General features: G+C 37.0%; 1 long non-coding RNA gene across 17 annotated transcripts in view; it reads left to right on the forward strand.

The window, feature by feature from the left end:
- The window catches only part of LOC102158976, a 977225-nt gene that overhangs the window by 514212 nt on the left and 446591 nt on the right, over positions 1-16422 (forward strand). For all 17 annotated transcript variants that reach the window (XR_002346446.1, XR_002346449.1, XR_002346443.1 and 14 more), the window contains one exon: positions 1052-1118. This is a non-coding gene — a long non-coding RNA (uncharacterized LOC102158976). The remainder of the gene's footprint in view (positions 1-1051; positions 1119-16422) is intronic.

Below are 16422 nucleotides of genomic sequence, written 5' to 3' on the forward strand. Positions count from 1 at the left end.
AGTGGAGTATCTTACACTGTTTCTAACTAGACCAGTATTCTGTTGATTCATTCCATCTCCCTGCCCCCCTACCCCCACCCCCCACCCCATGAGGGCCTTTTGCAGAAAGCGTCTGCTCTTCTCCTTCTACCACCAGGTGGAGTGTTTGCTACTGAACATTTGAGGTTTTACACTTCAGAAGGTTGGAGTTTGCTTTACAGTTTCAGAACAAAGTGTTCTTAAATGTGCTCATTGTATCTCCCTGCCAAGATCTTGTTGGCTGCTGCATGTGAATCTTAAAAACGCAGAATTTGCAAATTTGTCACATGTCAAGGGAAGGAATATTGAAGACAACATGTGCCATGCAGATCTGAGAGAAGCATTCCCTTCAAATCTGTTTCTGGTTATTAGTAGGTCTTGGCCAATTTCCGGCGCTGACATGGGCTATTGAGATGTGTGGCAAACATGTCACCTTCGAGTTAGAAATATTTGAACCTAGTGAATTATGACCTTTTACAAATTCTTAACATTAAAAAAAATGAAGATAAATTGCTAAGGCAGTGGGTAGTAGAAATTATTAATGCCTCTGTTTGCTTGCCTACATAATTTTCTATCCTAGGCAGACTCAAGTTTTTATTTCAGGTTGTTTTACGTTTACTGCTGGCCTTTGATGGATTGTGGAAAAGAGATCATCTTCCTGAATGTGTAATACTAATGTGCATACTTTCACGATTAAGCAATGTACATCATAGTACCTCTTTAATAATGTGTATTGGAGAGAAGATGGATAAAAGATAGAGCATATAGCAACCTAGCTTTTTTTTTTTTTTCTTGTCTAGTGCATCAGAATTATTTGCCTTCAATTATGACAGCCACAAGATGGCAGTAATTCCTTATTAAATGGCCAGTTGCCTCTGCCCTGAATTGCAAGGTACTGATTAACTCCTGGTTAGGGAGAGGTAGGAAAATTAAGAGAAGAACCTCCTAGGGTTAAGGATGAAAATAAAGTGGTGCAAGTGTAAGAGATAATAGGTAGAGTGAAGTTAATTTTATCTTGATGTTTGGTTTTCAGGTGGCAGAAATTTCTGGTGAAATTCAGGTGAAAGGATGTGTCATCAATCAGAATGATCCTGGTGAAGGTAATATGAAATTACTACTTTGGAATAATCTGGGAATGTGACTAGTTTTATTTCTCTCTACAGTAATTAATTTCCCAGTGACTATAAAGACGTAAGTTTGTTTTGGCAGCTTTAATTCTTGGCTCTCATATGGCAGTGCCTCAGAAATGCACAGCGATTGTCAGCAATAGATAGAGATGTTTCACTGTAAAAACATCCATATGTCCTGAGATAAAATGCTAATTCAAAACAAACTAACTGGAGACAAAAATACATAAAGTGACCAGTGCCTGCCCCAGACCACTCTGTACTTTAAGAATTCAGTGCAGCCTGTATTTCAAAGTAGCTGTGGTGCGAACAGGCACGTAGACCTGAAAGTGAACCTGAAAATAGTGCATTTTCCGTTTATTCTCTACAGATGTTTCCAATTGATAAAGAGAATGAGCTTTATTTTTTGTAAATGTTAGCCAACATGGATAATATATTTAGAAATGGGATATTTAAAAATATTATCAATAAGAATATTTTAAAAATTATGTAAATTAGGTATAACTGCATAATAGTTACAAAGGAGTTAGAGGAAGCAATCGGTCAGAAAGTTATCTGTTGCAGAGATCTAAAAGGTTAAATATGGCAAAATCTGAAAAACAAACATAAAATTAATGTTTTTAATATCCAGCGAATTAGATTAAGTTTTACACTTTCAATGGAGAGTCATTTTTTGTCAGTGGTGTGCAAAGCCTATTTTAACTCTGTATATATAAACTCTGATTTTCTGCTCTATATTATAATTGATTGTAGCATTTCGGGGTTGTGATGGGATTTCTTCCTGTCTGTGCATGAAAAAAGAAGAGTCAAGAGAGTTATAGGGATAGTTGGACCTTAATATATTATTACCAGTAATATCTAAATGATTAGAACAAAATAATGTTTAGATACATGTTGCTTAATATTTTGATTCAACTTATTTGTAATATGTTTTGCTAGCATAGAGTCAGTAAGTGAAAAGATTCTATTCTGAATTAACTAAAATGGCCATTTTTAGAGCAGTTTAATGAATTTAGTTGAATTTCTTGTTTTAAATATAGATGCAGAAGCTAAATTTGATTACCATAAGTATATGATATCTAATGCATGTTTACAACTGTCTGCATGCATATTGAAGCCATTAGAGTATTGCCTCATTTAAGCTGGGATTAAAGCAGATATAGTTATCATAGCAGGAAGACTGGGGATTTTGGTCACATTTTCTTCATCTTGCTAGCTGTTTTTATTTTTTTTTAATTATTCAGTGAATTTATTAATTTGTAGTTGTACAATGATCATCACAATCCAATTTTATAGGATTTCCATCCCACAACCCGAGCGCGTCCCCCCCACCCCCCAAACTGTCTCCTTTGGAAACCATAAATTTTTCAAAGTCTGTGAGTCAGTATCTGTTCTGCAAAGTTCATTGTGTCCTTTTTTCAAATTCCACATGTCAGTGAAAGCATTTGATGTTGGTGTCTCATTGTCTGACTGACTTCACTCAGCATGATAATTTCTAGGTCCATCCATGTTGCTAAAAATGCCGGTATTTCTTTCCTTTTAATGGCTGAGTAATAGTCCATTGTGTATATGTACCACCTCTTCTTGATCCACCCCTCTGTCGATGGACATTTAGGTTCCATGTCTTGGCTATTGCAAATAGTGCTGCAATGAACATCGGAGTACATGTGTCTTTTTGAGTCATGGTTTTCTCTGGATAGATGCCCAGGAGTGGGATTGCTGGAGAAAATGGTAGTTCTATTTTTAGTTTTCTGAGGCCTCTCCATACTGTTTTCCACAGTGGTTGCACCAATTTACAATCCCACCAACAGTGTAATACGGTTCCCTTTTCTCCACACCCTCTCCAGCACTTACTGTTTGTAGACTTTTGGATGATGGCCATTTTGGCTGGTGTAAGGTGGTGCCTCATAGTGGTACCATTTGGTTTGCATTTCTCTAATAATGAGTGATGTTGGACATCTTTTCATGTGTTTCTCGGCCATCTGTATATCTTCTTTGGAGAACTGTCTGTTTAGATCTTCTGCCCATTTTTGGATGGGGTTGTTTGTTTTTTTGGTATGGAGCTGCAGAAGGTGTTTATAAATTTTGGAGATTAATCCCTTGTCAGTTGATTCATTTGCAAATATTTTCTTCCATTCTGGGGGTTGTCTTTTCATTTTGTTTAGGGTTTCCTTTGCTTTGCAGAAACTTTTAAGTTTAATTAGGTCCCATTTGTTTATTTTTGTTTTTACTGTCATGACTCTAAGAGGTGGATCTGAGAAGATGTTGCTATCATTGATATTGGAGAGTGTTTGGCCTGTGTTTTCCTCTAAGAGTTTTATAGTATCTGGTCTTCTCTGTTGGTCTTTGATCCATTTTGAGTTTATTTTTGTGTATGATGTTAGGGAGTGTTCTAATTTCATTCTTTTCCATGTGGCTGTCCAGTTTTCCCAGCACCACTTATTGAAGGGGCTGTCCTTTCTCCATTGGACATACTTGCCTCCTTTGTCATGGAATAGTTGGCTGTAGGTGTGTGGGTTTAATTCTGATCTATATTTCTGTCTTTGTGCCAGTACCATACAGCTTTGAGGACTGTTGCTGTATAGTATAGTCTGAAGTCCAGGAGCCTGATTCCTCCAGCTCCATTTTTCTTTTTCAGGATGTCTTTGGCTATTCTGGGTCTTTTGTGCTTCCACACAAACTTTAAAATATTTTGTTTGAGTTCTGTGAAAAATGTCCTTGGTAATTTGATAGGGATTGCATTGCATCTGTAGATTGCCTTGGGTAGTATAGTCATTTTGATAATATTGACTCTTCCAATCCAAGAGCATGGTGTATCTTTCCATTTATTTGTGTCATTTTTTATTTCTTTCATCAGTGTCTTAATAGTTTTAAGAGTACAGATCTTTTGTCTCCTTAGGTAGGTTTACTCCTAGGTATTTTATTCTTTTGGATGAGATGGTAAATGGGATTGCATCCCTAATTTCTCTTTCTGATCTTTTGTTGTTTGTATATAGAAATACCATCAATTTCTGTGTATTAATTTTGTATCCTGCGACTTTGCCAAATTCATGGATGAGCTCTAACAGTTTTCTGGTAGTGTCTTTAGGATTCCCTAGGTATAGTATCATATCATCTGCAAAGAGTGATAGTTTTACTTCTTCCTTTCCAATTTGGATTTCTTTTATCTCTTTTACTTCTCCGATTGCTGTGGCTAGGACAGCCAAAACTATGTTGAAGAGTAGTGGCAAGAGCAGACATCCTTGTCTTGTTCCTGATCTCAGTGGGAATTCTCTCAGCTTTTCACCATTGAGAATGATGTTAGCTGTGGGGTTGTCATATATGGCCTTTATTATGGTGAGTTAGGTTCCCTCTATGCCTACTTTCTGAAGGGTTTTTTTTTTTATCAGAAATGGGCATTGTATTTTGTCAAAGGCTTTTTCTGTGTCTATTGAGAGGATCATATGGTTTTTATTCTTCAGTTTGTTAATGTAGTGTATCACACTGATGGATTTGCGGATATTGAAGAACCCTTGCATCCCTGGGATAAATCCCACTTGATCATGATGTACAATCCTTTTAATGTATTGCTGCATGTGGTTTGCTAGTATTTTGTTGAGGATTTTTGCATCAATGTTCATCAGTGAAATTGGCCTGTAGTTTTCTTTTTTTTGTAGTATCTTTGTCTGGTTTTGGTATCAGGGTGATGGTGGCCTCATAAAATGAGTTTGGGAGTGTCCCTACCTCTGCCATCTTTTGGAATAGTTTCAGAAGGAGAGGTGTTAACTCTTCTCTAAATGTTTGATAGAATTCGCCTGCGAAGCCATCTGGTCCTGGACTTTTGTTTGTTGGAAGTTTTTTAATTACAGTTTCAATTTCAGCTCTTGCAATTTGTCTGTTCATCTTTCCTATTTCCTCTTGCTTTAGTCTTGGAAGATTGTACCTTTCTAAGAGTTTGTCCATTTCTTCTAGGTTTTCCATTTTATTGGCGTATAGTTGCATATAGTAGTCTCTTAACGGTCCTTCATATTTCTGTGATGTCCATAGTTACTTCTCCTTTTTCATTTCTAATTTTATTGATTTGAGTCCCCTCTCTTTTTTCTTGATAAGTCTGGCTAAGGGTTTATCAATTTTGTTGATCTTTTCAGTGAACCAGCTTTTCATTTCATTGATTTTTTCTATGGTTTTCTTAATTTCTATTTCTGCTATGATCTTTATGATTTCTTTCCTTCTACTAACTTTAGGTCTTGTCTGTTCTTCTCTCTCAAGCTGCTTTAGATGTAAGGTTAGCTTGTTTATTTGAGCTTTTTCTTGTTTCCAGAGGTGGGTTTGTATTGCTATAAACTTTGCTCTTAGAAGAGCTTCTGCTACATCCCATAGGTTTTGGAGTGTTGTATCTTTGTTGTCATTTGCTTCTAAGTATTTTTTAATTTCCTCTTTGATTTCTTCAGTGATCCATTGGTTGTTTAGTAGCATGTTGTTTAGTCTCCTGTATTTTTTTTTTTTGCAGTTTTTTTTGCAGTTTTTTTCCTTGTTGATTTCCAGTTGTATAGTGTTGTGGCCAGAAAAGATGCTTGATATGATTTCAGTTTTCTTAAAGTTACTGAGGTTTGGTTTGTAGCCCAGGATGTGATCAGTCTTAGAGAATGTTCCATGTGCACTTGAGAAGAATGTGTATTCTCTTGCTTTTGGATGGAATGTCCTATAAATATCTATGAAGTCCATCTGGTTTAATGCATCATTCAGGGTCTGTGTTTCCATATTGATTTTCTGTCTGAATGATCTGTCCATTGCTGTAAGTGGGGTGTTAAAGTCCCCACTATTACTGTATTATTTTCAATTTCTCCTTTTAAGGTTTTTAGCAGTTGCCTTATATATTGTGGTGAACCTGTGTTGGGTGTGTAGATATTTAAAATTGTTATATCATCTTCTTGGATTGATCCTTTGATCATTATGTAATGTCCTTCCTTGTCCCTTAAAATATTCTTCATTTTAAAGTCTATTTTGTCTGATATGAGTATTGCTACTCCAGCTTTCTTTTGATTCCCGTTTGTGTGGAATATTTTCTTCCATCCTCTCATTTTCAATTTGTATGTGTCCCTAAAAGTGAAAGGGTCTCTTAAAGATAGCATATATATGGGTCTTGTTTTCTTATCCATTAGGCCAGTCTATGTCTTTTGGTTGTGGCATTTATTCCATTAACATTTAAGGGAATTATTGATATGTATGTTCTTATTGCCATTTTATTAATTGATTTGGATTTGGTTTTGTTGCTCTTTTTCTTCCCTTCTTCTCTTGTTCTCTCCTCTTGTGGTTTGATGACTATCTTTAGTGTTGTATTTGAGTTGATTTTTCTTATTTGTGTGTGTATCAATTGTAGTTTTTTGGTTTGCAGTTATTCTGAAGTTTTAATATGAGTCCATATATATCCAAGATTGTTTTAAGTTGTTGGTCTCTTCCAGTGTCCTGCGTTTGTATCCTCCTCTTTTCATGATTTCTGATTTTGGTTGCATAATTGTGTGTGGATGATTTCGTACCTTTACTGTATATATACCTTTACTGGTGAGCCTTGTCATTTGTGGTATTTTTGTTTCCTGTTGCAGCCTTTTCTTTTCTGCCTAGAGAAGTTCCTTTCGTATTTGTTGTGAAACTGGTTTAGTGGTGCTGAATTCTCTTAGCTTTTGCTTATCTGTGAAGCTTTTGATTTCTCCTTCGAATCTGAATGAGAGCCTTGCTGGGTAAAGTAATCTTGGTTGCAGGTTTTTTTCCTTTCATCACATTAAGTCTATCATGCCACTCCCTTCTGGCCTGCAGAGTTTCTGCTGAAAAATCTGCTGATAACCTTATTAGGGTTCCCTTGTATGTTACTTGTTTCTTTTCCCTAGCTGCTTTCAAGATTTTCTCTTTGTCTTCAATTTTGGTCAGTTTGATTAATATGTGTCTTGGGGTGTTCCTCCTTGGGTTTATTTTATATGGTACTCGTTGTGCTTCCTGGATTTGAGTGAGTGGTTCCTTTCCCATGTTGGGGAAGTTTCCAGCTATTATCTCTTGGAATATTTTTTCTGTCTCCTTCTTTCTCTCTTCTCCTTCTGGCACCCTTATAATATGGATGTTGGTGTGTTTAACATTGTCCCAGGGTTCTCTGAGACTCTCTTCATTTGTTTTCAATCTTTTTTCTCTTTTCTGTTCCACATCTGTAATTTCCACTAATCTGTCCTCCACCTCACTTATTTGTTCTTCTGCCTCCCGTTTTCTGCTGTTGGCTGCTTCTAATGAATTTTTTATTTCAGTTATTGTATTTTGCATCTCTTCTTGTTTAAGTTTTATATCTTGTATCTCTTTGGTCAGTGTTTCCTGTAAGTTATCCATCTTTGCCTCCAGTTTATTTCCAATGTCTTGCATCATCTTCAGCATCAATCTAAAGTCTTTTTCCTGGAGGCTGAGAATCTCCTGATCACTTAGCTGTTTTTTGGCGGTTTTTTCTTTCTCCCTTATCTGAGTAATAGTTCTCTGTCTTTTCATTTTTATAGGTTTTTGGTGGGTGACCTTTTTACAGAAAATAGAGTTGTAGCCTCTCTTACTTCTGGTGCCTGCCCCTCTTGTGGCTGAGGTTGGTATGGGGGCTTGCTGTAGGCTTCCTGCCCACTGGTAGGTGTAGGTGATTCCTATCCCTCTGGTGGGTGGGGCTTTGTCTCTGGTTGAGATTAGAGGCGGCTGTGTGCCAGGGGTGGGGGGGGAGACTTTAGGCAGCCTGTTTACTGAGGGGCGGGGCTGTGATCCCACCTGGATTGTTGTTTTCCCTGGGGCTTCTCAGAGCTTATGGGGGGGGGCAGATTTCCCAAAATGGCCACCTCCAGAGAAAGGCACACTGCTGATTATTCCCAAGAGCTTTGCTTCCAATGTCCTTCCCCCACAACAAGCCACATTCACCCCTGTTTTCGCAGGAAGTCCTTCAAGAACTGCAGTCAGATTTGACCCAGATTCCCATGGAGACTTTGCTTTGCCCTGGGACTCAGTGCATGTGAGAGTCTGTGTGCGCCTTTTAAGAATGGGGTCTCCATTTCCCCCAGTCCCATAGTGCTCCTTTGCACAAGCCCCACTGGCCTTCAATGCCAGATGCTCTGGAGGCTCTTTCTCACAGTGCCAGGTCCCCCCACACGTTGGAGTTTGATGTGGGGCTCAGAACTCTCACTCCTGTAGATGAGTCTCTGTGACCCAGTTAGTTTCTAGTCTGTGGGACTTCCCACCTGGGAGGTATGGGGTTGCTTATATCATGTAATCGCCCCTCTTACCTCTTGATGTGGCCTCCTCTTTGTCTTCTGGGGTAGGATATCTTTTTGAAAGTTTCCAGTCCTTTTGGTTGAAGACTTCTCAGCATTTGGTTGTACATTTTGTTATCTTCAGGGGAGAAGTTGAGCTCCAGTCCTATTCTGCCATCTTAATCCCCTCTGGTACCTGTGTTTGAAGTAGAAAGACCATACTTAGAGTAAGAAAGAGAAGAGAGTGGTTGAGCAAATCTGTTTCTTTTATCCGTCTGTTTATTATAAGCTTTGATTTATGTATGGAATAACAATATTGTAGAACCTATCTTTGAAAACTGTGTACAAGAAAAACAAATTTCTTCTGAGAAATGGACACTTCTCAAGCTGTGAAACTTTTAGACAGGAGAGAATAAAGACTTGTAATCCCTAGATGTTTTTTCTCAAAAATCCTTATGTTATAATCAACAAAGCCTTTAAAATATGATTAGATTTTAACTTGGCAGACTATGGATATTCCCTAGTCAACCAGGAAATCATGTTCAAAAATATTACTTATTATGAAGTAAGGAAATTTCATAGCATATGGATTTGCATAGCCAACACTTGCGCTTGAGTGTGAGTAGCAAAGTGCAATATTGTTGAGCAATTATTTTTTTAAAAATATAGGCAGAAAATATACAGCTGCATAAGACATCTTGTATTTGTGTCTCATCTCAACAATTTGGCACCCATCTACAGACAAAAGTGCCTTTTGGGGAGCTGTGGGATATAGTATCATATGCCAAGGAGTCTTGCCCAGCCAAGTGTTGGGTAATAGGTATACAGACCTGTGTCCCAACTGTGGACCCTTGAGTGATCTCTGGGCTGCATTCTGGAAGCCACTGGAGAAGACTGTCTTAGACAGCCACTCACAAATGAGAGAGCCTTTGTGGAAGTTCAGGTTTCCAGTGAAGAGATTATACTGAACACATGATCTACAATTTACCTGTTAAAGAATTCAAAATATCTGTTTTATGAAAACTCAATGAGTTACAAGAAGATATGGAAATCTCACTCCCCCAAAAGCTAAATATATGATGTGCTAAATGTGTTAATTAACTTGATGGGAGAGTTCTTTCACAATATATGCATATACTAAATCAATATGATGTACACTTTAAATATTTTACAATTTCATATGTAAATTTATACCTCAATAAAGCTGAATTTTTTCAATTAAAAATCAAAATACAGAAAAACAGTTCAACAAAATCAGGAAAACAATACACAGACAAAATGAGAAGTTTAACAAAGACATAAAGTAAAGGAATCTAATAGAATTTCTAGAGCTGAAGAACAGTGTATGAAATGAAAATTACAATAGAGGGTAGAATAGATAGAGATCAAGTAGAATAGATCAAGTAGAAGAAAAAAATCTGTTATAAGACAAGAACTCGGAAATGATACAGTCATAGAACAAAGAAAAAGAACTGAAAAGAATGAAGAAAGCCTCTATAATCCATGTAATGCTAGAGAAAGAAACCATTTGCAAGTTGTTGGAGTTCCAGAAAAAGAAACGAGGGAGAAGAAATATAAAGAAATAATGCCTTGTTTATTATTTCTTTAAATAAAATTTCATCTATAAAAATAATAAATTCTGAGGATCTGATGTATAGTGCAGTGAGTACAGTTAATAATGAAGTATTGTGTACTTGAAAGCTGCTGAATGTAGATCTTAAGCATTCTCACCACATACATGAGTTAATTATGTTACCTATGTAAGGTGAAGGGTGTTTAATTATCTTGGTCTTGGTAATCATTCTTCACTGAATATGTATATCAAATCATCACATTTTGCACTTCACATATATGTATTTGTTAATTATTCCACAATAAAGTTTTTATAAAAGTATACTTTTCTGGCCATAAAATTTAACAAAAGCAAAAGAGCAATAGTGAATATTATTACATATTGCCTAAGATTTTCCAAAAAATATGTTATTAGAGAAAATATATATTTTGGGGAATTTTCTCAGGGGTAGCTTTTTCTTTTAAGCTGAGAAAATTTTTCAAATTATTAGATATTTTACTGAAGTTATACTGAAATAACTTAATTTTTCTCTGTTGATTTATATATCCATATAAATATATGCTGGCCACAAAATTCATATTTGTACCTACACATATGACATTAGAATAAACTTTATGTGATGTCCTTATTTACATGAGTTTTCAGAAATTCTCATCCAAATTAAAGGGTGAAATAGAAACAATGATATAAATAAACCAAAAAAATTATTATATTTTGACTCATCTTGTTTTTTTCCCCTAATTTCTCTAAACTGTCCATGGGACAACAAGATTATCACCACTTGAAGCACACACATTTTTATATATATATATAAACATTCACACAAACCTAAAGAGAATTATGTAGATTAGATAGAGCCTACATAATTTTGATATTTTATATGATGAGTTATTTTCAGTTTATATAATTAACTCAGTAAAATTAACAGTTTTCTGGTAAGATACTGGTTTGAAGGATTTAATTACAGCTAGTTAGAATAATGTTTTCAAGCAAGTTACATCTTTATTCATTTACTTTCATCTCCTGTCTTCATTAATCTTCAAATTAGTAGGCACTAAGTGTGAAATCCTGGGAAGACCATCAACCAGGTATTTAGGACATGAGGCATACCAGACAGACCTCTTTTCTTCCTCATTTACTCACTCAATATTTATCAGGCACATTTTATATATACACTTATCCAAGAATTTAGAACATACTAGTGAACAAAATACAAAAGGTTACTGACTTTGTAACACTTTTATTATAATTGTAGAAGACAAACAATAAGTAACAGACGTGATGAATGATTAAATTATATAGAGTGATATTAGGTGACAAGAGCTAAGAGGAAAAATTTAAAAAAATATAATAAGATGAGGGGCATTGGAAATATGGGCATAAGAATGGAGTCTAAAGTCCTGCATCTTATTGAAGAAGATGCGAATGTAGGCTTTTAGTTCAAGAATTAGTGGGAAAAGCATTAACATAATTGCAGAAATAATAATATAATTATAGTAACTACTCAGGAGGTAAAGCACAGGGCATGATCGTGTTCCTAGCCTGGAAGGTCAGGGAAAGCTCTCCTAGGTAATTGGCATTTCAGCTGAGACTTGAAGGATGAGACCTGAGGTGATGTTGAATTTTATTGTTTAGCACTCTGGTCTCCTGCCCCAACTTGGAATATTCTGGGGTCAGGGGGTAAGTATCACTGGACTGCTTGCTACTAGGAATAAGTCAGCCTTATAACTTTAGTTTTGTAACATGAAAGAGAAAACAAATGTAATTCCAAATCTTCCAGTGCTGTTCCCCAAAAGCCATTTAGTATAGTCTAGAAAACTTTGAGGCTTGGGTTTGCGTTGGATTATCGCCAGGCAAATGTGGAGAAGTTTTCTGCTAGCCAGATAAAGGCTGCTTTATCCCTGTTCTCACTGGGCTGACAAGGGAAGGATTTGTAGGTGCTGCATAGGTTCTTGAGGGGAAGGTCAAGAAGGAAAGAAGTTGGTGAACTAAAGGAATCATTACTAACATGAACCGTTCCTTTCCCTCAAACTCTGGCTTTTATCAGATAGAGACTAATGATCAAGAAGATCATCCTTCCAACTTTGCTGTAACCCCTCCTTATAGTAAGATACTTAAAGAACAGATATTGAAACAATATTCTACAAAATGAAACTGCATATGCCATTGCTTTGGAGATAATGAGTAGGATGGGTGTGATGAATTCTCAAAGTTGCAGGTTCCGTGGATAAATAAAGATCTTTGGAAATGGGGTAACATGTCAAGAGTTACAGTGTGTCCAGGTACAGTTTTCTAGACTAAGTAGGAGAGGAAACCACCTAAAAGAAGTGTGGTAAGAAGGTCCAGGAAGCACTAGGAATTTTACAGGGATCTCATATAGAAGTGCTCCTGAATGGGTCAGCAAATAAAGATGGAGGAGGTTGGAGAAAGCAGCAAAGGGTTTGTGTGGAAGGAGATTTTTTTAATCCCCTCAGCAGCTGTCGGATATCAAATACTTCTTTCTTCTTCCTTTCTTTCTATTGTCCTTTTCTCCTTACTCTTCTTCACTTCCTTTTCTTTGTCCTTTTCTTGTAGGAGAAATTAAGGAGAGGCTGGAAGCTCTCAGCTTGATGACTTGAGTGGGTTAAATGGAAGAGATTGTATACATCAGCATAGGGTGACATGGCTGCCATCTAACAATGCATGGCTGCATTCCGTCCAAAGGGTTGATGGCCTGCAGAAGCCACAGAGGAGACAGCAGGCTAGCCACCTAGTTAGTAGCAGTTCTAGTGCCCTAGGTAATACTGCAAAACACAGTTCCTCCTCAGCCTCAAATGTATTCTGAATCTCTTTTGTTCCCTGTATCTTCTATCCTAAATTCTCATATACTTAATATACTTTCTGATTTGAATGATAGGGCCACTATATGCTGTCTCTGTGGCCTTGGATATATTTCATTTATCTGGATCTCTATTTCCTCGCTTTAAAATGTGAATAAAAGTACCTAAGTCATAGTCATGGGAACTAAATAAACTAATGTAAATAACTTACATGGTACTAAATGCTTCAAAATGTTAACTCTATTATTATTACTATGTCCATTATTTACTCATGTTGCATTTTGCCTGTATGACATTCAAAGCATGCACTTAACGGTATATTAGGCACCGTGTTAGAGGATGCAGAGATGAGTGAGACACAGCCTAGCCTCAAAAGTATCTTAGCATAATGCAGGAAAGTTGCAATGGAATACAGTAATTTTTTTAATAGATGAAGTCACAGGACTTTGGGTGTACAGAGTAATAATTACTACTAGGCCTAATTCACTCCATGCCAATCTTGTTCATCTATTCAGTCTCTTCTTGTGCTGTTCTCCAAGATATTACTTTTTTCATTATTTCTCATCTGAGACCTTTAAAACGATCTCACTTTTATTGGAATTCCCCTTTCCTTATATCCACAACTCCTCTACCTCCTCACACACATCCATTGCAAGTGCATCTCATACCTCAAGTCCCCAAGTAGGGATTTCCTGCCCTCCAATCCATCATAGTTGATCATTTTCTTGTTTGCACCCCAGTTAGTAATAAGTCTGTTATTATTTTATCTTACAAATTAGGTTGCAGCTATTTGTTTACCTTGTTGTGTCCCCTCCACTAGATGGAAACCTCCTTGAAAATGGATCTTAGGCATTCCCATAGTGGCTCAGCAGTAAGGAACCTGACTAGTATCCATGAGGACATGGGTTCAATCCCTGGCCTTGCTCAGTGGGTTAAAGATCCGGTGTTTCTGTGAGCTATGGTGTAGGCTGGCAGCTGTGCTCCAATTCAACCCTTAGCCTGGGAACTTCCATATGCCATGGTGTGGCCCTAAAAAGACAAAAAAAAAAAAAAAAAAAAAAAAAAAAAAAAGAAAGAAAAAAAATGGATATTAGGCCTTATTTATTCTTCCATACTTATAACACAAAATCTTAAATCTGTTACATGGTAAGCTTTCAATGATGCTTCAAAATTAGCTAAATGTTGAAGTTACTTTCCTTTGAAATACTTCATGCTTTATAGGTGACCTATTCTTATCTTAATGTACCTCATATTCAGAACTGCCATTTATTGTTAATGAGCTCTCGTTTTATTAATTGTTACTATGTATTAACAACTAACAAGATTTCTCCTTATGGACTATACTGATGTCCAAAACCAACCCATTCCTGGGAATTTGTTCAGAGAATGGGAACCTATAGCCATTGTTTCAAACGAGACATGTCAATCCACTTAAAGTCCTAAAACACTCAACTACTTACATAATTTCTCATCATTTTCTGCATAATATAAAACATATGGAAGATCAATGACCAAAATTATTTAACACAATAAACTCTTTAATGCATATGTTTTATGTAACCTACGGTAATACTGTTTAGTATTAGATGACAATTATGTTTTACTTCTGCCTTGCAATAAAGAAGGAAGTGAATAATTTACTCATCATTTTCAAATAACAGTTTTTTTAGTTTTCAACTCTTATAAAATATAGTTATTTCTGGATTTCTTAAGTTAACTGAATTGTTTTCAGCTATAGTGAATGCCCAGATCCCCTTTGCTAGTGGGAATATGTGCTGCTATCAGTCATGACTGTGCTTCTTCTTGGGAATTGCCAGAGGTCTCAGGGGACTAATCTCTTACAAGGTTATAGCCCTTCCCAGCTTCAGCTTGTGTCTGCTCATTGGCTGATAGGGGGATAAAAATGTCTGAATCACTTGGTTCAGTTTGAGACAACTCCGAAGGATCACCTCAACTCCAGAGTTTGCAGGATTGGTTGAAACATCGGTTTTTTGAAACACTGAGTACTTTAGACCACCATTGGTGATGAACCAAGATGGGATACTGAGGATATTGCACTAGCTGGTGAGGTATGAGAAAAATGGTAATTATTATTAGGAATATGAAGTTGTAAGGCTGTTGTAGAGTATTGAAAGGGTAATGACAGGCTTGGGCTGATGAATCACCGGTTTGTGAAAGCCAGAGGGCCTCCTTGGCAGCACTGAAGGAAACGTGTTGCATCTCTGTGGCTAAGAGCAGAAAGAATTAAATCTTTAAGATTTAATTCTAAGAGTAATGGAGCTTCAGAAAAGGTTGAGTTCTTAGCTCCAGCATGCCTCCTATGCCAAGAGCAGGACTTAATAGGGAAGGAATGGAATCCTGAGACTTTGAATGGGGTATTCTGGGAAGATGCAGTTGAGAACCTTGAATTCTCAATACCCTTAAATCTACTGAGCCTGTAGAAGTGTCTCTTCTATAAGAAATCCTTATTCAAAGACCAGTGAAAAAGCCTCAACTGACAACAGCCTCATAAGACAACAGTTGACCCTCCCTTCCTGTCAATAATGGAAGAAGCAAAAATCCAAGTCTAGCATAGCTCTGTTGGGGATGTGCTGTGCCTAGTAAGGGCAGAGTGGGATTCTTGCCAAAGGAGCTGCAGTGTGTGGTTAATACACATCAACAGGAATCAAGGGACTTGGTCCCGAGAGTGCTGGGTCAAAGCCAGAGATATGTTAAATAGTGGAGAGTTTATCAATGTGGAAACATTCTCCTTTGGAATAGGATTTAACACTTAGGCATCAACCTTGAGTATGGTGTTAACAAGTAGCTAAAATATCTCTTGGAAGATTGAGGTGGATTGGACAGGGCCTCAAACAAACATTGAGCCACATTAATTGAAGTAGAAAGGCTGGAATTACTTCAGCCGGTGGTAGAGGATAGGTTCAGTAGGCTCACAGGAGTGGGCATGGTATAGTGGGTTTACCATGAGGAAACTCTAACAAAAGTAAATGGGGAGCCAAAAAATGGATTGGCTTAATTTATTTACATAGCAGAAATCAAGAATGGATGATCAGGAGGCTGAAGCCAGTCAACTCAACAAAAACTGCCCAGCCAACCAGTTATCAGACCTAGAACCCACAGACTGAAGGGAAGTTACCTATGAGGAAGGGGTGAGAAAGAGATATTGTAGAGGTGAAAGCCAAGTGAACATGCAACCATCCATCCAAGATCATTAGTCAAAAAACAATACTGAATCCTATGGAGGAAGGACAGATTACTGCTACATAAACAATTAAAGAATCTCAGACTTAAACAGGATGATGATCTCTGTTATATGTCTGAGTTATCAGTCTGATACTCCTTTATCACCTGGGATTGTGGTAGTTGACTGTGGACTAACACAAATTTAATTGGGCAGTAGCTGTAATTATTGCTACTGTGCCTAATGTGCTATTTTTGCCAAAGCAGATTAACATAGTTTCAGGTATACAGTATATGGCCATTTATTTGGCAAATACTTCTTGCTACATTTATTTAGAGGAGAATCAAAAGGAATTGGCACTCACATGGGGTTAGCAAACGTAGTAAACGTGAAGATCTTCCCCCAGGGCTTTGTTAACTCCGGTGTCCTCTGTCATAATATAGTGCAAAGGGTATTGGATCATCTG

The sequence above is a fragment of the Sus scrofa genome, chromosome 8 (genome assembly GCF_000003025.6).
Source record: "Sus scrofa isolate TJ Tabasco breed Duroc chromosome 8, Sscrofa11.1, whole genome shotgun sequence".
In the NCBI taxonomy this organism is placed as follows: Eukaryota; Metazoa; Chordata; class Mammalia; order Artiodactyla; family Suidae; genus Sus; species Sus scrofa.